Below are 22819 nucleotides of genomic sequence, written 5' to 3'. Positions count from 1 at the left end.
AGTCTGTCTATCTCTCGGTCCGTCTCGCTCGCTCTGTCTCTCTCGCTCTTACAGTCTGTCTATCTCTCGGTCCGTCTCGCTCGCTCTGTCTCTCTCGCTCTGACAGTCTGTCTATCTCTCGGTCCGTCTCGCTCGCTCTCTCTCTCTCGCTCTTACAGTCTGTCTATCTCTCGGTCCGTCTCGCTCGCTCTGTCTCTCTCGCTCTTACAGCCTGTCTATCTCTCGGTCCGTCTCGCTCGCTCTGTCTCTCTCGCTCTTACAGTCTGTCTATCTCTCGGTCCGTCTCGCTCGCTCTGTCTCTCTCGCTCTTACAGCCTGTCTATCTCTCGGTCCGTCTCGCTCGCTCTGTCTCTCTCGCTCTTACAGTCTGTCTATCTCTCGGTCCGTCTCGCTCGGTCTGTCTCTCTCGCTCTTACAGTCTGTCTATCTCTCGGTCCGTCTCGCTCGCTCTGTGTCTCTCGCTCTGTCTCTCTCGCTCTGTCGGCCTGTCTCTCTCGCTCTGTCGGCCTGTCTCTCTCGCTCTGTCGGTCTGTCTCTCTCGCTCTGTCTCTCTCGCTCTGTCGCTCTGTCTCTCTCGCTCTGTCGGTCTGTCTCTCTCGCTCTGTCGGCCTGTCTCTCTCGCTCTGTCTCTCTCGCTCTGTCGGCCTGTCTCTCTCGCTCTGTCGCTCTGTCTCTCTCGCTCTGTCTCTCTCGCTCTGTCGCTCTGTCTCTCTCGCTCTGTCTCTCTCGCTCTGTCGCTCTGTCTCTCTCGCTCTGTCTCTCTCGCTCTGTCTCTCTCGCTCTGTCGCTCTGTCTCTCTCGCTCTGTCGGCCTGTCTCTCTCGCTCTGTCGGCCTGTCTCTCTCGCTCTGTCGCTCTGTCGCTCTGTCTCTCTCGCTCTGTCTCTGTCGCTCTGTCGGCCTGTCTCTCTCGCTCTGTCGGTCTGTCTCTCTCGCTCTGTCGCTCTGTCTCTCTCGCTCTGTCGGCCTGTCTCTCTCGCTCTATCGGCCTGTCTCTCTCGCTCTGTCGCTCTGTCTCTCTCGCTCTGTCGGCCTGTCTCTCTCGCTCTGTCTCTCTCGCTCTGTCTCTCTCGCTCTGTCTCTCTCGCTCTGTCGCTCTGTCTCTCTCGCTCTGTCGCTCTGTCTCTCTCGCTCTGTCGGCCTGTCTCTCTCGCTCTGTCGCTCTGTCTCTCTCGCTCTGTCGGCCTGTCTCTCTCGCTCTGTCGTCCTGTCTCTCTCGCTCTGTCGCTCTGTCTCTCTCGCTCTGTCGGCCTGTCTCTCTCGCTCTGTCGGCCTGTCTCTCTCGCTCTGTCGGCCTGTCTCTCTCGCTCTGTCGGTCTGTCTCTCTCGCTCTCTCGCTCTGTCTCTCTCGCTCTGTCGCTCTGTCTCTCTCGCTCTGTCGGTCTGTCTCTCTCGCTCTGTCGGCCTGTCTCTCTCGCTCTGTCGGTCTGTCTCTCTCGCTCTGTCGGTCTGTCTCTCTCGCTCTCTCGCTCTGTCTCTCTCGCTCTGTCGGCCTGTCTCTCTCGCTCTGTCTCTCTCGCTCTGTCGCTCTGTCTCTCTCGCTCTGTCGGCCTGTCTCTCTCGCTCTGTCGGCCTGTCTCTCTCGCTCTGTCGGTCTGTCTCTCTCGCTCTGTCGCTCTGTCTCTCTCGCTCTGTCGCTCTGTCTCTCTCGCTCTGTCTCTCTCGCTCTGTCTCTCTCGCTCTGTCTCTCTCGCTCTGTCGCTCTGTCTCTCTCGCTCTGTCGGCCTGTCTCTCTCGCTCTGTCGGTCTGTCTCTCTCGCTCTGTCGGCCTGTCTCTCTCGCTCTGTCTCTCTCGCTCTGTCTCTCTCGCTCTGTCTCTCTGTCTCTCTCGCTCTGTCGGTCTGTCTCTCTCGCTCTGTCGGCCTGTCTCTCTCGCTCTGTCGGCCTGTCTCTCTCGCTCTGTCTCTCTCGCTCAGTCGGTCTGTCTCTCTCGCTCTGTCGGCCTGTCTCTCTCGCTCTGTCGCTCTGTCTCTCTCGCTCTCTCGCTCTGTCTCTCTCGCTCTGTCGCTCTGTCTCTCTCGCTCTGTCGGTCTGTCTCTCTCGCTCTGTCTCTCTCGCTCTGTCTCTCTCGCTCTGTCTCTCTCGCTCTGTCGGTCTGTCTCTCTCGCTCTGTCTCTCTCGCTCTGTCGGCCTGTCTCTCTCGCTCTGTCTCTCTCGCTCTGTCTCTCTCGCTCTGTCTCTCTCGCTCTGTCTCTCTCGCTCTGTCGCTCTGTCTCTCTCGCTCTGTCGCTCTGTCTCTCTGTCTCTCTCGCTCTGTCTCTCTCGCTCTGTCGGCCTGTCTCTCTCGCTCTGTCGGCCTGTCTCTCTCGCTCTGTCGGCCTGTCTCTCTCGCTCTGTCTCTCTCGCTCTGTCTCTCTCGCTCTGTCTCTCTCGCTCTGTCGGCCTGTCTCTCTCGCTCTGTCTCTCTCGCTTTGTCTCTCTCGCTCTGTCTCTCTCGCTCTGTCGGCCTGTCTCTCTCGCTCTGTCTCTCTGTCTCTCTCGCTCTGTCTCTCTCGCTCTGTCGGCCTGTCTCTCTCGCTCTGTCGGCCTGTCTCTCTCGCTCTGTCGGCCTGTCTCTCTCGCTCTGTCGGCCTGTCTCTCTCGCTCTGTCTCTCTCGCTCTGTCTCTCTCGCTCTGTCGGCCTGTCTCTCTCGCTCTGTCTCTCTCGCTCTGTCTCTCTCGCTCTGTCGGCCTGTCTCTCTCGCTCTGTCGGCCTGTCTCTCTCGCTCTGTCTCTCTCGCTCTGTCTCTCTCGCTCTGTCTCTCTCGCTCTGTCTCTCTCGCTCTGTCGGCCTGTCTCTCTCGCTCTGTCTCTCTCGCTCTGTCGCTCTGTCTCTCTCGCTCTGTCGCTCTGTCTCTCTCGCTCTGTCGCTCTGTCTCTCTCGCTCTGTCGGCCTGTCTCTCTCGCTCTGTCGGACTGTCTCTCTCGCTCTGTCTCTCTCGCTCTCTCGCTCTGTCGGCCTGTCTCTCTCGCTCTGTCGGCCTGTCTCTCTCGCTCTGTCGGCCTGTCTCTCTCGCTCTGTCTCTCTCGCTCTCTCGCTCTGTCGGCCTGTCTCTCTCGCTCTGTCGGCCTGTCTCTCTCGCTCTGTCGCTCTGTCTCTCTCGCTCTGTCGCTCTGTCTCTCTCGCTCTGTCGCTCTGTCTCTCTCGCTCTGTCGCTCTGTCTCTCTCGCTCTGTCGGCCTGTCTCTCTCGCTCTGTCGGACTGTCTCTCTCGCTCTGTCTCTCTCGCTCTCTCGCTCTGTCGGCCTGTCTCTCTCGCTCTGTCGGCCTGTCTCTCTCGCTCTGTCGGCCTGTCTCTCTCGCTCTGTCGGACTGTCTCTCTCGCTCTGTCTCTCTCGCTCTCTCGCTCTGTCGGCCTGTCTCTCTCGCTCTGTCGGCCTGTCTCTCTCGCTCTGTCGGCCTGTCTCTCTCGCTCTGTCGCTCTGTCTCTCTCGCTCTGTCGCTCTGTCTCTCTCGCTCTGTCGCTCTGTCTCTCTCGCTCTGTCTCTCTCGCTCTGTCGGCCTGTCTCTCTCGCTCTGTCGGCCTGTCTCTCTCGCTCTGTCGGCCTGTCTCTCTCGCTCTGTCGGCCTGTCTCTCTCGCTCTGTCTCTCTCGCTCTGTCTCTCTCGCTCTGTCGGCCTGTCTCTCTCGCTCTGTCGGCCTGTCTCTCTCGCTCTGTCGGCCTGTCTCTCTCGCTCTGTCTCTCTCGCTCTGTCTCTCTCGCTCTGTCTCTCTCGCTCTGTCTCTCTCGCTCTGTCGCTCTGTCTCTCTCACTCTGTCGGCCTGTCTCTCTCGCTCTGTCTCTCTCGCTCTGTCGGCCTGTCTCTCTCGCTCTGTCTCTCCCGCTCTGTCGGCCTGTCTCTCTCGCTCTGTCGCTCTCGCTCTGTCTCTCTCGCTCTGTCTCTCTCGCTCTGTCGGCCTGTCTCTCTCGCTCTGTCTCTCTCGCTCTGTCGGTCTGTCTCTCTCGCTCTGTCGCTCTGTCTCTCTCGCTCTGTCGCTCTGTCTCTCTCGCTCTGTCGGTCTGTCTCTCTCGCTCTGTCTCTCTCGCTCTGTCGGCCTGTCTCTCTCGCTCTGTCGCTCTGTCTCTCTCGCTCTGTCGGCCTGTCTCTCTCGCTCTGTCGGCCTGTCTCTCTCGCTCTGTCGCTCTGTCTCTCTCGCTCTGTCGGTCTGTCTCTCTCGCTCTGTCTCTCTCGCTCTGTCGCTCTGTCTCTCTCGCTCTGTCGGTCTGTCTCTCTCGCTCTGTCTCTCTCGCTCTGTCGGTCTGTCTCTCTCGCTCTGTCTCTCTCGCTCTGTCGGCCTGTCTCTCTCGCTCTGTCGCTCTGTCTCTCTGTCTCTCTCGCTCTGTCTCTCTCGCTCTGTCGGCCTGTCTCTCTCGCTCTGTCTCTCTCGCTCTGTCGCTCTGTCTCTCTCGCTCTGTCGGTCTGTCTCTCTCGGTCTGTCTCTCTCGCTCTGTCGGCCTGTCTCTCTCGCTCTGTCGGCCTGTCTCTCTCGCTCTGTCTCTCTCGCTCTGTCTCTCTCGCTCTGTCGGTCTGTCTCTCTCGCTCTGTCGGCCTGTCTCTCTCGCTCTGTCTCTCTCGCTCTGTCGGTCTGTCTCTCTCGCTCTGTCGGCCTGTCTCTCTCGCTCTGTCTCTCTCGCTCTGTCGCTCTGTCTCTCTCGCTCTGTCGGTCTGTCTCTCTCGCTCTGTCGGCCTGTCTCTCTCGCTCTGTCGGTCTGTCTCTCTCGCTCTGTCGCTCTGTCTCTCTCGCTCTGTCGGCCTGTCTCTCTCACTCTGTCTCTCTCGCTCTGTCGCTCTGTCGCCCTCGCTCTCTCGCTCTGTCTCTCTCGCTCTGTCGGCCTGTCTCTCTCGCTCTGTCGGCCTGTCTCTCTCGCTCTGTCGGCCTGTCTCTCTCGCTCTGTCGCTCTCGCTCTGTCGGCCTGTCTCTCTCGCTCTGTCGGTCTGTCTCTCTCGCTCTGTCGGTCTGTCTCTCTCGCTCTGTCGGCCTGTCTCTCTCGCTCTGTCGCTCTGTCTCTCTCGCTCTGTCGGCCTGTCTCTCTCGCTCTGTCTCTCTCGCTCTGTCGCTCTGTCTCTCTCGCTCTGTCGGTCTGCCTCTCTCGCTCTGTCTCTCTCGCTCTGTCGGCCTGTCTCTCTCGCTCTGTCGGTCTGTCTCTCTCGCTCTGTCGCTCTGTCTCTCTCGCTCTGTCGGCCTGTCTCTCTCGCTCTGTCGGCCTGTCTCTCTCGCTCTGTCGGCCTGTCTCTCTCGCTCTGTCTCTCTCGCTCTGTCGGCCTGTCTCTCTCGCTCTGTCGCTCTGTCTCTGTCGCTCTGTCTCTCTCGCTCTGTCGGCCTGTCTCTCTCGCTCTGTCGGCCTGTCTCTCTCTCTCTGTCTCTCTCGCTCTGTCTCTCTCGCTCTGTCTCTCTCGCTCTGTCTCTCTCGCTCTGTCTCTCTCGCTCTGTCTCTCTCGCTCTGTCGCTCTGTCTCTCTCGCTCTGTCGGCCAGTCTCTCTCGCTCTGTCTCTCTCGCTCTCTCGCTCTGTCTCTCTCGCTCTGTCGGCCTGTCTCTCTCGCTCTGTCGGCCTGTCTCTCTCGCTCTGTCTCTCTCGCTCTGTCGGCCTGTCTCTCTCGCTCTGTCGGCCTGTCTCTCTCGCTCTGTCGGCCTGTCTCTCTCGCTCTGTCTCTCTCGCTCTGTCTCTCTCGCTCTGTCTCTCTCGCTCTGTCTCTCTCGCTCTGTCTCTCTCGCTCTGTCTCTCTCGCTCTGTCTCTCTCGCTCTGTCTCTCTCGCTCTGTCTCTCTCGCTCTGTCGGCCTGTCTCTCTCGCTCTGTCTCTCTCGCTCTGTCGGCCTGTCTCTCTCGCTCTGTCGCTCTGTCTCTCTCGCTCTGTCGGCCTGTCTCTCTCGCTCTGTCGGCCTGTCTCTCTCGCTCTGTCTCTCTCGCTCTGTCGGCCTGTCTCTCTCGCTCTGTCTCTCTCGCTCTGTCTCTCTCGCTCTGTCTCTCTGTCTCTCTCGCTCTGTCTCTCTCGCTCTGTCTCTCTCGCTCTGTCTCTCTCGCTCTGTCTCTCTCGCTCTGTCTCTCTCGCTCTGTCTCTCTCGCTCTGTCTCTCTCGCTCTGTCTCTCTCGCTCTGTCTCTCTCGCTCTGTCTCTCTCGCTCTGTCGCTCTGTCTCTCTCGCTCTGTCGGCCTGTCTCTCTCGCTCTGTCGGCCTGTCTCTCTCGCTCTGTCTCTCTCGCTCTGTCTCTCTCGCTCTGTCGGCCTGTCTCTCTCGCTCTGTCGGCCTGTCTCTCTCGCTCTGTCGGCCTGTCTCTCTCGCTCTGTCTCTCTCGCTCTGTCTCTCTCGCTCTGTCTCTCTCGCTCTGTCTCTCTCGCTCTGTCTCTCTCGCTCTGTCTCTCTCGCTCTGTCTCTCTCGCTCTGTCTCTCTCGCTCTGTCGCTCTGTCTCTCTCGCTCTGTCGCTCTGTCTCTCTCGCTCTGTCGGCCTGTCTCTCTCGCTCTGTCTCTCTCGCTCTGTCGGCCTGTCTCTCTCGCTCTGTCGGCCTGTCTCTCTCGCTCTGTCGGCCTGCCTCTCTCGCTCTGTCTCTCTCGCACTGTCGGCCTGTCTCTCTCGCTCTGTCTCTCTGTCTCTCTGTCTCTCTCGCTCTGTCGCTCTGTCCCTCTCGCTCTGTCGGCCTGTCTCTCTCGCTCTGTCGCTCTGTCTCTCTCGCTCTGTCGGCCTGTCTCTCTCGCTCTGTCGGCCTGTCTCTCTCGCCCTGTCGGCCTGTCTCTCTCGCTCTGTCGCTCTGTCTCTCTCGCTCTGTCGGCCTGTCTCTCTCGCTCTGTCGGCCTGTCTCTCTCGCTCTGTCAGCCTGTCTCTCTCGCTCTGTCTCTCTCGCTCTGTCGGTCTGTCTCTCTCGCTCTGTCTCTCTCGCTCTGTCTCTCTCGCTCTGTCTCTCTCGCTCTGTCTCTCTCGCTCTGTCTCTCTCGCTCTGTCTCTCTCGCTCTGTCTCTCTCGCTCTGTCGGCCTGTCTCTCTCGCTCTGTCGCTCTGTCTCTCTCGCTCTGTCTCTCTCGCTCTGTCGGCCTGTCTCTCTCGCTCTGTCTCTCTCGCTCTGGCGGCCTGTCTCTCTCGCTCTGTCGGCCTGTCTCTCTCGCTCTGTCTCTCTCGCTCTGTCGGCCTGTCTCTCTCGCTCTGTCGGCCTGTCTCTCTCGCTCTGTCGGCCTGTCTCTCTCGCTCTGTCGGCCTGTCTCTCTCGCTCTGTCTCTCTCGCTCTGTCTCTCTCGCTCTGTCTCTCTCGCTCTGTCTCTCTCGCTCTGTCGGTCTGTCTCTCTCGCTCTGTCGGTCTGTCTCTCTCGCTCTGTCGCTCTGTCTCTCTCGCTCTGTCTCTCTCGCTCTGTCTCTCTCGCTCTGTCGGCCTGTCTCTCTCGCTCTGTCTCTCTCGCTCTGTCGGCCTGTCTCTCTTGCTCTGTCGCTCTGTCTCTCTCGCTCTGTCGGCCTGTCTCTCTCGCTCTGTCGGCCTGTCTCTCTCGCTCTGTCTCTCTCGCTCTGTCGGCCTGTCTCTCTCGCTCTGTCTCTCTCGCTCTGTCTCTCTCGCTCTGTCTCTCTCGCTCTGTCGCTCTGTCTCTCTCGCTCTGTCTCTCTCGCTCTGTCTCTCTCGCTCTGTCGGCCTGTCTCTCTCGCTCTGTCTCTCTCGCTCTGTCGCTCTGTCTCTCTCGCTCTCTCGCTCTGTCTCTCTCGCTCTGTCTCTCTCGCTCTGTCTCTCTCGCTCTGTCGGTCTGTCTCTCACGCTCTGTCTCTCTCGCTCTGTCGGTCTGTCTCTCTCGCTCTGTCGGCCTGTCTCTCTCGCTCTGTCTCTCTCGCTCTGTCGGCCTGTCTCTCACGCTCTGTCTCTCTCGCTCTGTCGGTCTGTCTCTCTCGCTCTGTCGGTCTGTCTCTCACGCTCTGTCTCTCTCGCTCTGTCGGTCTGTCTCTCTCGCTCTGTCGGCCTGTCTCTCTCGCTCTGTCTCTCTCGCTCTGTCTCTCTCGCTCTGTCTCTCTCGCTCTGTCTCTCTCGCTCTGTCGGTCTGTCTCTCACGCTCTGTCTCTCTCGCTCTGTCGGTCTGTCTCTCTCGCTCTGTCGGCCTGTCTCTCTCGCTCTGTCTCTCTCGCTCTGTCGGTCTGTCTCTCTCGCTCTGTCGGTCTGTCTCTCTCGCTCTGTCGCTCTGTCTCTCTCGCTCTCTCGCTCTGTCTCTCTCGCTCTGTCGGCCTGTCTCTCTCGCCCTGTCTCTCTCGCTCTGTCGGCCTGTCTCTCTCGCTCTGTCTCTCTCGCTCTGTCGGCCTGTCTCTCTCGCTCTGTCGGCCTGTCTCTCTCGCTCTGTCGGCCTGTCTCTCTCGCTCTGTCTCTCTCGCTCTGTCGCTCTGTCTCTCTCGCTCTGTCGGCCTGTCTCTCTCGCTCTGTCGCTCTGTCTCTCTCGCTCTGTCTCTCTCGCTCTGTCGGCCTGTCTCTCTCGCTCTGTCGCTCTGTCTCTCTCGCTCTGTCTCTCTCGCTCTGTCGGCCTGTCTCTCTCGCTCTGTCGCTCTGTCTCTCTCGCTCTGTCGCTCTGTCTCTCTCGCTCTGTCTCTCTCGCTCTGTCGGCCTGTCTCTCTCGCTCTGTCGCTCTGTCTCTCTCGCTCTGTCTCTCTCGCTCTGTCGGCCTGTCTCTCTCGCTCTCTCGCTCTGTCTCTCTCGCTCTGTCGGCCTGTCTCTCTCGCTCTGTCGGCCTGTCTCTCTCGCTCTGTCTCTCTCGCTCTGTCGCTCTGTCTCTCTCGCTCTGTCGGCCTGTCTCTCTCGCTCTGTCTCTCTCGCTCTGTCGGCCTGTCTCTCTCGCTCTGTCTCTCTCGCTCTGTCGGCCTGTCTCTCTCGCTCTGTCGGCCTGTCTCTCTCGCTCTGTCGGCCTGTCTCTCTCGCTCTGTCGGTCTGTCTCTCTCGCTCTGTCGGTCTGTCTCTCACGCTCTGTCTCTCTCGCTCTGTCGGTCTGTCTCTCTCGCTCTGTCGGTCTGTCTCTCTCGCTCTGTCGGCCTGTCTCTCTCGCTCTGTCTCTCTCGCTCTGTCGGTCTGTCTCTCTCGCTCTGTCGGTCTGTCTCTCTCGCTCTGTCGCTCTGTCTCTCTCGCTCTGTCGCTCTGTCTCTCTCGCTCTGTCTCTCTCGCTCTGTCGGCCTGTCTCTCTCGCTCTGTCTCTCTCGCTCTGTCGGCCTGTCTCTCTCGCTCTGTCGGCCTGTCTCTCTCGCTCTGTCTCTCTCGCTCTGTCGGCCTGTCTCTCTCGCTCTGTCGGCCTGTCTCTCTCGCTCTGTCTCTCTCGCTCTGTCGCTCTGTCTCTCTCGCTCTGTCGGCCTGTCTCTCTCGCTCTGTCGGCCTGTCTCTCTCGCTCTGTCTCTCTCGCTCTGTCGGCCTGTCTCTCTCGCTCTGTCTCTCTCGCTCTGTCGGCCTGTCTCTCTCGCTCTGTCGGCCTGTCTCTCTCGCTCTGTCGCTCTGTCTCTCTCGCTCTGTCGGCCTGTCTCTCTCGCTCTGTCGGCCTGTCTCTCTCGCTCTGTCGGCCTGTCTCTCTCGCTCTGTCGGTCTGTCTCTCTCGCTCTGTCGGCCTGTCTCTCTCGCTCTGTCTCTCTGTCTCTCTCGCTCAGTCTCTCTCGCTCTGTCTCTCTCGCTCTCTCGCTCTGTCGGCCTGTGTCTCTCGCTCTGTCGGCCTGTCTCTCTCGCTCTGTCGCTCTGTCTCTCTCGCTCTGTCGGCCTGTCTCTCTCGCTCTGTCGGCCTGTCTCTCTCGCTCTGTCGGTCTGTCTCTCTCGCTCTGTCGGCCTGTCTCTCTCGCTCTGTCGGCCTGTCTCTCTCGCTCTGTCTCTCTCGCTCTGTCGCTCTGTCTCTCTCGCTCTGTCGGCCTGTCTCTCTCGCTCTGTCTCTCTGTCTCTCTCGCTCAGTCTCTCTCGCTCTGTCGCTCTGTCTCTCTCGCTCTGTCTCTCTCGCTCTGTCGCTCTGTCTCTCTCGCTCTGTCTCTCTCGCTCTGTCGGCCTGTCTCTCTCGCTCTGTCTCTCTGTCTCTCTCGCTCAGTCTCTCTCGCTCTGTCGCTCTGTCTCTCTCGCTCTGTCTCTCTCGCTCTGTCTCTCTCGCTCTGTCGCTCTGTGTCTCTCGCTCTGTCTCTCTCGCTCTGTCGGCCTGTCTCTCTCGCTCTGTCGGCCTGTCTCTCTCGCTCTGTCGGCCTGTCTCTCTCGCTCTGTCTCTCTCGCTCTGTCGGTCTGTCTCTCTCGCTCTGTCGGTCTGTCTCTCTCGCTCTGTCGGTCTGTCTCTCTCGCTCTGTCGGCCTGTCTCTCTCGCTCTGTCGCTCTGTCTCTCTCGCTCTGTCTCTCTCGCTCTGTCGCTCTGTCTCTCTCGCTCTGTCGCTCTGTCTCTCTCGCTCTGTCTCTCTCGCTCTGTCGCTCTGTCTCTCTCGCTCTGTCGGCCTGTCTCTCTCGCTCTGTCCGTCTGTCTCTCTCGCTCTGTCTCTCTCGCTCTGTCGGCCTGTCTCTCTCGCTCTGTCTCTCTGTCTCTCTCGCTCAGTCTCTCTCGCTCTGTCGCTCTGTCTCTCTCGCTCTGTCGCTCTGTCTCTCTCGCTCTGTCGGCCTGTCTCTCTCGCTCTGTCGGCCTGTCTCTCTCGCTCTGTCTCTCTCGCTCTGTCTCTCTCGCTCTGTCTCTCTCGCTCTGTCGCTCTGTCTCTCTCGCTCTGTCGGCCTGTCTCTCTCGCTCTGTCCGTCTGTCTCTCTCGCTCTGTCTCTCTCGCTCTGTCGGCCTGTCTCTCTCGCTCTGTCTCTCTGTCTCTCTCGCTCAGTCTCTCTCGCTCTGTCGCTCTGTCTCTCTCGCTCTGTCTCTCTCGCTCTGTCTCTCTCGCTCTGTCGCTCTGTCTCTCTCGCTCTGTCGGCCTGTCTCTCTCGCTCTGTCGGCCTGTCTCTCTCGCTCTGTCTCTCTCGCTCTGTCTCTCTCGCTCTGTCGGCCTGTCTCTCTCGCTCTGTCGGCCTGTCTCTCTCGCTCTGTCTCTCTCGCTCTGTCTCTCTCGCTCTGTCTCTCTCGCTCTGTCTCTCTCGCTCTGTCTCTCTCGCTCTGTCTCTCTCGCTCTGTCTCTCTCGCTCTGTCTCTCTCGCTCTGTCTCTCTCGCTCTGTCGCTCTCGCTCTGTCGCTCTGTCTCTCTCGCTCTGTCGCTCTGTCTCTCTCGCTCTGTCGCTCTGTCTCTCTCGCTCTGTCGGCCTGTCTCTCTCGCTCTGTCTCTCTCGCTCTGTCGGCCTGTCTCTCTCGCTCTGTCGGCCTGTCTCTCTCGCTCTGTCGGCCTGTCTCTCTCGCTCTGTCTCTCTCGCACTGTCGGCCTGTCTCTCTCGCTCTGTCTCTCTGTCTCTCTGTCTCTCTCGCTCTGTCGCTCTGTCCCTCTCGCTCTGTCGGCCTGTCTCTCTCGCTCTGTCGCTCTGTCTCTCTCGCTCTGTCGGCCTGTCTCTCTCGCTCTGTCGGCCTGTCTCTCTCGCCCTGTCGGCCTGTCTCTCTCGCTCTGTCGCTCTGTCTCTCTCGCTCTGTCGGCCTGTCTCTCTCGCTCTGTCGGCCTGTCTCTCTCGCTCTGTCGGCCTGTCTCTCTCGCTCTGTCTCTCTCGCTCTGTCGGTCTGTCTCTCTCGCTCTGTCTCTCTCGCTCTGTCTCTCTCGCTCTGTCTCTCTCGCTCTGTCTCTCTCGCTCTGTCTCTCTCGCTCTGTCTCTCTCGCTCTGTCGGCCTGTCTCTCTCGCTCTGTCGCTCTGTCTCTCTCGCTCTGTCTCTCTCGCTCTGTCGGCCTGTCTCTCTCGCTCTGTCTCTCTCGCTCTGGCGGCCTGTCTCTCTCGCTCTGTCGGCCTGTCTCTCTCGCTCTGTCTCTCTCGCTCTGTCGGCCTGTCTCTCTCGCTCTGTCGGCCTGTCTCTCTCGCTCTGTCGGCCTGTCTCTCTCGCTCTGTCGGCCTGTCTCTCTCGCTCTGTCTCTCTCGCTCTGTCTCTCTCGCTCTGTCTCTCTCGCTCTGTCTCTCTCGCTCTGTCGGTCTGTCTCTCTCGCTCTGTCGGTCTGTCTCTCTCGCTCTGTCGCTCTGTCTCTCTCGCTCTGTCTCTCTCGCTCTGTCTCTCTCGCTCTGTCGGCCTGTCTCTCTCGCTCTGTCTCTCTCGCTCTGTCGGCCTGTCTCTCTTGCTCTGTCGCTCTGTCTCTCTCGCTCTGTCGGCCTGTCTCTCTCGCTCTGTCGGCCTGTCTCTCTCGCTCTGTCTCTCTCGCTCTGTCGGCCTGTCTCTCTCGCTCTGTCTCTCTCGCTCTGTCTCTCTCGCTCTGTCTCTCTCGCTCTGTCGCTCTGTCTCTCTCGCTCTGTCTCTCTCGCTCTGTCTCTCTCGCTCTGTCGGCCTGTCTCTCTCGCTCTGTCTCTCTCGCTCTGTCGCTCTGTCTCTCTCGCTCTCTCGCTCTGTCTCTCTCGCTCTGTCTCTCTCGCTCTGTCTCTCTCGCTCTGTCGGTCTGTCTCTCACGCTCTGTCTCTCTCGCTCTGTCGGTCTGTCTCTCTCGCTCTGTCGGCCTGTCTCTCTCGCTCTGTCTCTCTCGCTCTGTCGGCCTGTCTCTCACGCTCTGTCTCTCTCGCTCTGTCGGTCTGTCTCTCTCGCTCTGTCGGTCTGTCTCTCACGCTCTGTCTCTCTCGCTCTGTCGGTCTGTCTCTCTCGCTCTGTCGGCCTGTCTCTCTCGCTCTGTCTCTCTCGCTCTGTCTCTCTCGCTCTGTCTCTCTCGCTCTGTCTCTCTCGCTCTGTCGGTCTGTCTCTCACGCTCTGTCTCTCTCGCTCTGTCGCTCTGTCTCTCTCGCTCTGTCGGTCTGTCTCTCTCGCTCTGTCGGTCTGTCTCTCTCGCTCTGTCGCTCTGTCTCTCTCGCTCTGTCTCTCTCGCTCTGTCTCTCTCGCTCTGTCGGCCTGTCTCTCTTGCTCTGTCGCTCTGTCTCTCTCGCTCTGTCGGCCTGTCTCTCTCGCTCTGTCGGCCTGTCTCTCTCGCTCTGTCTCTCTCGCTCTGTCGGCCTGTCTCTCTCGCTCTGTCTCTCTCGCTCTGTCTCTCTCGCTCTGTCTCTCTCGCTCTGTCTCTCTCGCTCTGTCGCTCTGTCTCTCTCGCTCTGTCTCTCTCGCTCTGTCTCTCTCGCTCTGTCGGCCTGTCTCTCTCGCTCTGTCTCTCTCGCTCTGTCGCTCTGTCTCTCTCGCTCTCTCGCTCTGTCTCTCTCGCTCTGTCTCTCTCGCTCTGTCTCTCTCGCTCTGTCGGTCTGTCTCTCACGCTCTGTCTCTCTCGCTCTGTCGGTCTGTCTCTCTCGCTCTGTCGGCCTGTCTCTCTCGCTCTGTCTCTCTCGCTCTGTCGGCCTGTCTCTCACGCTCTGTCTCTCTCGCTCTGTCGGTCTGTCTCTCTCGCTCTGTCGGTCTGTCTCTCACGCTCTGTCTCTCTCGCTCTGTCGGTCTGTCTCTCTCGCTCTGTCGGCCTGTCTCTCTCGCTCTGTCTCTCTCGCTCTGTCTCTCTCGCTCTGTCTCTCTCGCTCTGTCTCTCTCGCTCTGTCGGTCTGTCTCTCACGCTCTGTCTCTCTCGCTCTGTCGGTCTGTCTCTCTCGCTCTGTCGGCCTGTCTCTCTCGCTCTGTCTCTCTCGCTCTGTCGGTCTGTCTCTCTCGCTCTGTCGGTCTGTCTCTCTCGCTCTGTCGCTCTGTCTCTCTCGCTCTGTCGCTCTGTCTCTCTCGCTCTGTCTCTCTCGCTCTGTCGGCCTGTCTCTCTCGCTCTGTCTCTCTCGCTCTGTCGGCCTGTCTCTCTCGCTCTGTCGGCCTGTCTCTCTCGCTCTGTCTCTCTCGCTCTGTCGGCCTGTCTCTCTCGCTCTGTCGGCCTGTCTCTCTCGCTCTGTCTCTCTCGCTCTGTCGCTCTGTCTCTCTCGCTCTGTCGGCCTGTCTCTCTCGCTCTGTCGCTCTGTCTCTCTCGCTCTGTCTCTCTCGCTCTGTCGGCCTGTCTCTCTCGCTCTGTCGCTCTGTCTCTCTCGCTCTGTCTTTCTCGCTCTGTCGGCCTGTCTCTCTCGCTCTGTCGCTCTGTCTCTCTCGCTCTGTCGCTCTGTCTCTCTCGCTCTGTCTCTCTCGCTCTGTCGGCCTGTCTCTCTCGCTCTGTCGCTCTGTCTCTCTCGCTCTGCCTCTCTCGCTCTGTCGGCCTGTCTCTCTCGCTCTCTCGCTCTGTCTCTCTCGCTCTGTCGGCCTGTCTCTCTCGCTCTGTCGGCCTGTCTCTCTCGCTCTGTCTCTCTCGCTCTGTCGCTCTGTCTCTCTCGCTCTGTCGGCCTGTCTCTCTCGCTCTGTCTCTCTCGCTCTGTCGGCCTGTCTCTCTCGCTCTGTCTCTCTCGCTCTGTCGGCCTGTCTCTCTCGCTCTGTCGGCCTGTCTCTCTCGCTCTGTCGGTCTGTCTCTCTCGCTCTGTCGGTCTGTCTCTCTCGCTCTGTCTCTCTGTCTCTCTCGCTCTGTCTCTCTCGCTCTGTCGGCCTGTCTCTCTCGCTCTGTCTCTCTCGCTCTGTCGGCCTGTCTCTCTCGCTCTGTCGGCCTGTCTCTCTCGCTCTGTCTCTCTCGCTCTGTCGGCCTGTCTCTCTCGCTCTGTCGGCCTGTCTCTCTCGCTCTGTCTCTCTCGCTCTGTCGCTCTGTCTCTCTCGCTCTGTCGGCCTGTCTCTCTCGCTCTGTCGGCCTGTCTCTCTCGCTCTGTCTCTCTCGCTCTGTCGGCCTGTCTCTCTCGCTCTGTCTCTCTCGCTCTGTCGGCCTGTCTCTCTCGCTCTGTCGGCCTGTCTCTCTCGCTCTGTCGCTCTGTCTCTCTCGCTCTGTCGGCCTGTCTCTCTCGCTCTGTCGGCCTGTCTCTCTCGCTCTGTCGCTCTGACTCTCTCGCTCTGTCGGTCTGTCTCTCTCGCTCTGTCGGCCTGTCTCTCTCGCTCTGTCGGCCTGTCTCTCTCGCTCTGTCGGTCTGTCTCTCTCGCTCTGTCGGCCTGTCTCTCTCGCTCTGTCTCTCTGTCTCTCTCGCTCAGTCTCTCTCGCTCTGTCTCTCTCGCTCTCTCGCTCTGTCGGCCTGTCTCTCTCGCTCTGTCGGCCTGTCTCTCTCGCTCTGTCTCTCTCGCTCTGTCGGCCTGTCTCTCTCGCTCTGTCGGCCTGTCTCTCTCGCTCTGTCGGTCTGTCTCTCTCGCTCTGTCGGCCTGTCTCTCTCGCTCTGTCTCTCTGTCTCTCTCGCTCAGTCTCTCTCGCTCTGTCTCTCTCGCTCTGTCTCTCTCGCTCTGTCGCTCTGTCTCTCTCGCTCTGTCTCTCTCGCTCTGTCGGCCTGTCTCTCTCGCTCTGTCTCTCTGTCTCTCTCGCTCAGTCTCTCTCGCTCTGTCGCTCTGTCTCTCTCGCTCTGTCTCTCTCGCTCTGTCGCTCTGTGTCTCTCGCTCTGTCTCTCTCGCTCTGTCGGCCTGTCTCTCTCGCTCTGTCGGCCTGTCTCTCTCGCTCTGTCGGCCTGTCTCTCTCGCTCTGTCGGCCTGTCTCTCTCGCTCTGTCTCTCTCGCTCTGTCGGTCTGTCTCTCTCGCTCTGTCGGTCTGTCTCTCTCGCTCTGTCGGTCTGTCTCTCTCGCTCTGTCGGCCTGTCTCTCTCGCTCTGTCTCTCTCGCTCTGTCGCTCTGTCTCTCTCGCTCTGTCTCTCTCGCTCTGTCGCTCTGTCTCTCTCGCTCTGTCGCTCTGTCTCTCTCGCTCTGTCTCTCTCGCTCTGTCGCTCTGTCTCTCTCGCTCTGTCGGCCTGTCTCTCTCGCTCTGTCCGTCTGTCTCTCTCGCTCTGTCTCTCTCGCTCAGTCTCTCTCGCTCTGTCGCTCTGTCTCTCTCGCTCTGTCTCTCTCGCTCTGTCGGCCTGTCTCTCTCGCTCTGTCTCTCTCGCTCTGTCGGCCTGTCTCTCTCGCTCTGTCTCTCTGTCTCTCTCGCTCAGTCTCTCTCGCTCTGTCGCTCTGTCTCTCTCGCTCTGTCTCTCTCGCTCTGTCGCTCTGTCTCTCTCGCTCTGTCGGTCTGTCTCTCTCGCTCTGTCGGCCTGTCTCTCTCGCTCTGTCGCTCTGTCTCTCTCGCTCTGTCTCTCTCGCTCTGTCGCTCTGTCTCTCTCGCTCTGTCGGCCTGTCTCTCTCGCTCTGTCGGCCTGTCTCTCTCGCTCTGTCGGTCTGTCTGTCTCGCTCTGTCGGCCTGTCTCTCTCGCTCTGTCTCTCTGTCTCTCTCGCTCAGTCTCTCTCGCTCTGTCGCTCTGTCTCTCTCGCTCTGTCTCTCTCGCTCTGTCGGTCTGTCTCTCTCGCTCTGTCTCTCTCGCTCTGTCGCTCTGTCTCTCTCGCTCTGTCGGTCTGTCTCTCTCGCTCTGTCGGTCTGTCTCTCTCGCTCTGTCGGTCTGTCTCTCTCGCTCTGTCGGTCTGTCTCTCTCGCTCTGTCTCTCTGTCTCTCTCGCTCAGTCTCTCTCGCTCTGTCGCTCTGTCTCTCTCGCTCTGTCTCTCTCGCTCTGTCGCTCTGTCTCTCTCGCTCTGTCGGCCTGTCTCTCTCGCTCTGTCGCTCTGTCTCTCTCGCTCTGTCGCTCTGTCTCTCTCGCTCTGTCGCTCTGTCTCTCTCGCTCTGTCGGCCTGTCTCTCTCGCTCTGTCGGCCTGTCTCTCTCGCTCTGTCGGCCTGTCTCTCTCGCTCTGTCGGCCTGTCTCTCTCGCTCTGTCTCTCTCGCTCTGTCGGTCTGTCTCTCTCGCTCTGTCTCTCTGTCTCTCTCACTCTGTCTCTCTCGCTCTGTCGGTCTGTCTCTCTCGCTCTGTCTCTCTCGCTCTGTCGGCCTGTCTCTCTCGCTCTGTCGCTCTGTCTCTCTCGCTCTGTCTCTCTCGCTCTGTCTCTCTCGCTCTGTCGGTCTGTCTCTCTCGCTCTTTCTCTCTCGCTCTGTCGCTCTGTCTCTCTCGCTCTGTCGGCCTGTCTCTCTCGCTCTCTCGCTCTGTCTCTCTCGCTCTGTCGGCCTGTCTCTCTCGCTCTGTCGGCCTGTCTCTCTCGCTCTGTCTCTCTCGCTCTGTCGGCCTGTCTCTCTCGCTCTGTCGCTCTGTCTCTCTCGCTCTGTCGGCCTGTCTCTCTCGCTCTGTCGGCCTGTCTCTCTCGCTCTGTCGGTCTGTCTCTCTCGCTCTGTCGGTCTGTCTCTCTCGCTCTGTCGTCCTGTCTCTCTCGCTCTGTCGGTCTGTCTCTCTCGCTCTGTCGCTCTGTCTCTCTCGCTCTGTCGGCCTGTCTCTCTCGCTCTGTCGGTCTGTCGATCTCGCTCTGTCGGCCTGTCTCTCTCGCTCTGTCGGCCTGTCTCTCTCGCTCTGTCTCTCTCGCTCTGTCTCTCTCGCTCTGTCGGCCTGTCTCTCTCGCTCTGTCGGCCTGTCTCTCTCGCTCTGTCTCTCTCGCTCTGTCTCTCTCGCTCTCTCGCTCTGTCTCTCTCGCTCTCTCGCTCTGTCTCTCTCGCTCTGTGGGCCTGTCTCTCTCGCTCTGTCGGCCTGTCTCTCTCGCTCTGTCGGCCTGTCTCTCTCGCTCTGTCGGCCTGTCTCTCTCGCTCTGTCGGCCTGTCTCTCTCGCTCTGTCGGCCTGTCTCTCTCGCTCTGTCTCTCTCGCTCTGTCTCTCTCGCTCTGTCTCTCTCGCTCTGTCTCTCTCGCTCTGTCTCTGTCGCTCTGTCTCTCTCGCTCTGTCTCTCTCGCTCTGTCTCTCTCGCTCTGTCTCTCTCGCTCTGTCGGTCTGTCTCTCTCGCTCTGTCGCTCTGTCTCTCTCGCTCTGTCGGCCTGTCTCTCTCGCCCTGTCGGCCTGTCTCTCTCGCTCTGTCTCTCTCGCTCTGTCTCTCTCGCTCTGTCGCTCTGTCTCTCTCGCTCTGTCGCTCTGTCTCTCTCGCTCTGTCGGTCTGTCTCTCTCGCTCTGTCGCTCTGTCTCTCTCGCTCTGTCGGCCTGTCTCTCTCGCTCCGTCTCTCTCGCTCTGTCGCTCTGTCTCTCTCGCTCTGTCTCTCTGTCTCTCTCGCTCTGTCTCTCTCGCTCTGTCGGTCTGTCTCTCTCGCTCTGTCTCTCTCGCTCTGTCGGCCTGTCTCTCTCGCTCTGTCGTTCTGTCTCTCTCGCTCTGTCTCTCTCGCTCTGTCTCTCTCGCTCTGTCGGTCTGTCTCTCTCGCTCTGTCTCTCTCGCTCTGTCGCTCTGTCTCTCTCGCTCTGTCGGCCTGTCTCTCTCGCTCTCTCGCTCTGTCTCTCTCGCTCTGTCGGCCTGTCTCTCTCGCTCTGTCGGCCTGTCTCTCTCGCTCTGTCTCTCTCGCTCTGTCGGCCTGTCTCTCTCGCTCTGTCGCTCTGTCTCTCTCGCTCTGTCGGCCTGTCTCTCTCGCTCTGTCGGCCTGTCTCTCTCGCTCTGTCGGCCTGTCTCTCTCGCTCTGTCGGTCTGTCTCTCTCGCTCTGTCGGTCTGTCTCTCTCGCTCTGTCGGTCTGTCTCTCTCGCTCTGTCGTCCTGTCTCTCTCGCTCTGTCGGTCTGTCTCTCTCGCTCTGTCGCTCTGTCTCTCTCGCTCTGTCGGTCTGTCTATCTCGCTCTGTCGGCCTGTCTCTCTCGCTCTGTCGGCCTGTCTCTCTCGCTCTGTCGGCCTGTCTCTCTCGCTCTGTCTCTCTCGCTCTGTCGGCCTGTCTCTCTCGCTCTGTCGGCCTGTCTCTCTCGCTCTGTCGGCCTGTCTCTCTCGCTCTGTCGGCCTGTCTCTCTCGCTCTGTCGGCCTGTCTCTCTCGCTCTGTCTCTCTCGCTCTGTCGGCCTGTCTCTCTCGCTCTGTCGGCCTGTCTCTCTCGCTCTGTCTCTCTCGCTCTGTCGGCCTGTCTCTCTCGCTCTGTCGCTCTGTCTCTCTCGCTCTGTCGGTCTGCCTCTCTCGCTCTGTCTCTCTTGCTCTGTCGCTCTGTCTCTCTCGCTCTGTCGGCCTGTCTCTCTCGCTCTGTCGCTCTGTCTCTCTCGCTCTCTCGCTCTGTCTCTCTCGCTCTGTCGGCCTGTCTCTCTCGCTCTGTCGGCCTGTCTCTCTCGCTCTGTCGGCCTGTCTCTCTCGCTCTGTCGGCCTGTCTCTCTCGCTCTGTCTCTCTGTCTCTCTCGCTCTGTCTCTCTCGCTCTGTCGGCCTGTCTCTCTCGCTCTGTCGGCCTGTCTCTCTCGCTCTGTCGGCCTGTCTCTCTCGCTCTGTCGGCCTGTCTCTCTCGCTCTGTCGGCCTGTCTCTCTCGCTCTGTCTCTCTCGCTCTGTCTCTCTCGCTCTGTCTCTGTCGCTCTGTCTCTCTCGCTCTGTCGCTCTGTCTCTCTCGCTCTGTCTCTCTCGCTCTGTCGGTCTGTCTCTCTCGCTCTGTCGCTCTGTCTCTCTCGCTCTGTCGGCCTGTCTCTCTCGCCCTGTCGGCCTGTCTCTCTCGCTCTGTCGGCCTGTCTCTCTCGCCCTGTCGGCCTGTCTCTCTCGCTCTGTCTCTCTCGCTCTGTCTCTCTCGCTCTGTCTCTCTCGCTCTGTCGCTCTGTCTCTCTCGCTCTGTCGGTCTGTCTCTCTCGCTCTGTCGCTCTGTCTCTCTCGCTCTGTCGGCCTGTCTCTCTCGCTCTGTCTCTCTCGCTCTGTCGCTCTGTCTCTCTCGCTCTGTCGGCCTGTCTCTCTCGCTCTGTCGCTCTGTCTCTCTCGCTCTGTCTCTCTCGCTCTGTCTCTCTCGCTCTGTCGGTCTGTCTCTCTCGCTCTGTCTCTCTCGCTCTGTCGGCCTGTCTCTCTCGCTCTGTCTCTCTCGCTCTGTCTCTCTCGCTCTGTCGGCCTGTCTCTCTCGCTCTGTCTCTCTCGCTCTGTCTCTCTCGCTCTGTCTCTCTCGCTCTGTCGCTCTGTCTCTCTCGCTCTGTCGGCCTGTCTCTCTCGCTCTGTCGGCCTGTCTCTCTCGCTCTGTCGGCCTGTCTCTCTCGCTCTGTCGGCCTGTCTCTCTCGCTCTGTCTCTCTCGCTCTGTCGGTCTGTCTCTCTCGCTCTGTCTCTCTCGCTCTGTCGGCCTGTCTCTCTCGCTCTGTCGGCCTGTCTCTCTCGCTCTGTCGGCCTGTTTCTCTCGCTCTGTCTCTCTCGCTCTGTCTCTCTCGCTCTGTCTCTCTCGCTCTGTCGCTCTGTCTCTCTCGCTCTGTCGGCCTGTCTCTCTCGCTCTGTCGGCCTGTCTCTCTCGCTCTGTCGGCCTGTCTCTCTCGCTCTGTCGGCCTGCCTCTCTCGCTCTGTCGGCCTGTCTCTCTCGCTCTGTCGGCCTGTCTCTCTCGCTCTGTCGCTCTGTCTCTCTCGCTCTGTCGCTCTGTCTCTCTCGCTCTGTCGCTCTGTCTCTCTCGCTCTGTCGCTCTGTCTCTCTCGCTCTGTCGCTCTGTCTCTCTCGCTCTGTCGCTCTGTCTCTCTCGCTCTGTCGCTCTGTCTCTCTCGCTCTGTCGCTCTGTCTCTCTCGCTCTGTCGCTCTGTCTCTCTCGCTCTGTCGCTCTGTCTCTCTCGCTCTGTCGCTCTGTCTCTCTCGCTCTGTCTCTCTCGCTCTGTCTCTCTCGCTCTGTCGGCCTGTCTCTCTCGCTCTGTCGGTCTGTCTCTCTCGCTCTGTCGGCCTGTCTCTCTCGCTCTGTCGGCCTGTCTCTCTCGCTCTGTCTCTCTCGCTCTGTCGCTCTGTCTCTCTCGCTCTGTCGGTCTGTCTCTCTCGCTCTGTCGGCCTGTCTCTCTCGCTCTGTCGGTCTGTCTCTCTCGCTCTGTCTCTCTCGCTCTGTCGGCCTGTCTCTCTCGCTCTGTCGGTCTGTCTCTCTCGCTCTGTCGGTCTGTCTCTCTCGCTCTGTCGGCCTGTCTCTCTCGCTCTGTCGGCCTGTCTCTCTCGCTCTGTCGGTCTGTCTCTCTCGCTCTGTCGGCCTGTCTCTCTCGCCCTGTCGGCCTGTCTCTCTCGCTCTGTCGCTCTGTCTCTCTCGCTCTGTCGACCTGTCTCTCTCGCTCTGTCGGTCTGTCTCTCTCGCTCTGTCGCTCTGTCTCTCTCGCTCTGTCGGCCTGTCTCTCTCGCTCTGTCGCTCTGTCTCTCTCGCTCTGTCGGCCTGTCTCTCTCGCTCTGTCGCTCTGTCGCTCTGTCGGCCTGTCTCTCTCGCTCTGTCTCTCTCGCTCTGTCGCTCTGTCTCTCTCGCTCTGTCGGCCTGTCTCGCTCGCTCTGTCGCTCTGTCTCTCTCGCTCTGTCGGCCTGTCTCTCTCGCTCTGTCGCTCTGTCTCTCTCGCTCTGTCGGTCTGTCTCTCTCGCTCTGTCGCTCTGTCTCTCTCGCTCTGTCTCTGTCGCTCTGTCTCTCTCGCTCTGTCTGTCTGTCTCTCTCGCTCTGTCGGCCTGTCTCTCTCGCTCTGTCGGCCTGTCTCTCTCGCTCTGTCGGCCTGTCTCTCTCGCTCTGTCGGCCTGTCTCTCTCGCTCTCTCGCTCTGTCTCTCTCGCTCTCTCGCTCTGTCTCTCTCGCTCTCTCGCTCTGTCTCTCTCGCTCTGTCGGCCTGTCTCTCTCGCTCTGTCGGTCTGTCTCTCTCGCTCTGTCGGCCTGTCTCTCTCGCTCTGTCTCTCTCGCTCTGTCGGCCTGTCTCTCTCGCTCTGTCGGTCTGTCTCTCTCGCTCTGTCGGCCTGTCTCTCTCGCTCTGTCGGCCTGTCTCTCTCGCTCTGTCGGCCTGTCTCTCTCGCTCTGTCTCTCTCGCTCTGTCGGCCTGTCTCTCTCGCTCTGTCGCTCTGTCTCTCTCGCTCTGTCTCTCTCGCTCTGTCGGCCTGTCTCTCTCGCTCTGTCGGCCTGTCTCTCTCGCTCTGTCGGCCTGTCTCTCTCGCTCTGTCGGCCTGTCTCTCTCGCTCTGTCTCTCTCGCTCTGTCGCTCTGTCTCTCTCGCTCTGTCTCTCTCGCTCTGTCTCTCTCGCTCTCTCGCTCTGTCTCTCTCGCTCTGTCGGTCTGTCTCTCTCGCTCTGTCTCTCTCGCTCTGTCGCTCTGTCTCTCTCGCTCTGTCTCTCTCGCTCTGTCGGCCTGTCTCTCTCGCTCTGTCGGTCTGTCTCTCTCGCTCTGTCGGTCTGTCTCTCTCGCTCTGTCTCTCTCGCTCTGTCGGCCTGTCTCTCTCGCTCTGTCGGCCTGTCTCTCTCGCTCTGTCGGTCTGTCTCTCTCGCTCTGTCGGCCTGTCTCTCTCGCTCTGTCGCTCTGTCGGCCTGTCTCTCTCGCTCTGTCGCTCTGTCTCTCTCGCTCTGTCGGTCTGTCTCTCTCGCTCTGTCGCTCTGTCTCTCTCGCTCTGTCGGCCTGTCTCTCTCGCTCTGTCTCTCTCGCTCTGTCGCTCTGTCTCTCTCGCTCTGTCTCTCTCGCTCTGTCGCTCTGTCTCTCTCGCTCTGTCGGCCTGTCTCTCTCGCTCTGTCGGCCTGTCTCTCTCGCTCTGCCTCTCTCGCTTAGTCTCTCTCGCTCTGTCGGTCTGTCTCTCTCGCTCTGTCGGTCTGTCTCTCTCGCTCTGTCGGCCTGTCTCTCTCGCTCTGTCGGCCTGTCTCTCTCGCTCTGTCGGCCTGTCTCTCTCGCTCTGTCGGCCTGTCTCTCTCGCTCTGTCTCTCTCGCTCTGTCGGCCTGTCTCTCTCGCTCTGTCTCTCTCGCTCTGTCGCTCTGTCGGCCTGTCTCTCTCGCTCTGTCGCTCTGTCTCTCTCGCTCTGTCGGCCTGTCTCTCTCGCTCTGTCGGTCTGTCTCTCTCGCTCTGTCGGTCTGTCTCTCTCGCTCTGTCGCTCTGTCTCTCTCGCTCTGTCGCTCTGTCTCTCTCGCTCTGTCGCTCTGTCTCTCTCGCTCTGTCGCTCTGTCTCTCTCGCTCTGTCTCTCTGTCTCTCTCGCTCTGTCGGCCTGTCTCTCTCGCTCTGTCGGCCTGTCTCTCTCGCTCTGTCGGCCTGTCTCTCTCGCTCTGTCGGCCTGTCTCTCTCGCTCTGTCGGCCTGTCTCTCTCGCTCTGT

General features: G+C 60.3%; 1 protein-coding gene across 1 annotated transcript in view; it reads left to right on the top strand.

Moving 5' to 3' along the window:
• The window catches only part of sphk2 (sphingosine kinase 2), a 35297-nt gene that overhangs the window by 1366 nt on the left and 11112 nt on the right, over positions 1-22819 (top strand). The gene's annotated exons all lie outside the window — the stretch shown is intronic.

Source organism: Scyliorhinus torazame, chromosome 23 (genome assembly GCF_047496885.1).
Source record: "Scyliorhinus torazame isolate Kashiwa2021f chromosome 23, sScyTor2.1, whole genome shotgun sequence".
In the NCBI taxonomy this organism is placed as follows: Eukaryota; Metazoa; Chordata; class Chondrichthyes; order Carcharhiniformes; family Scyliorhinidae; genus Scyliorhinus; species Scyliorhinus torazame.
The sequence above is the reverse complement of the archived record's forward strand: the minus strand, read 5'-3'. Positions and strand labels throughout refer to the sequence as shown.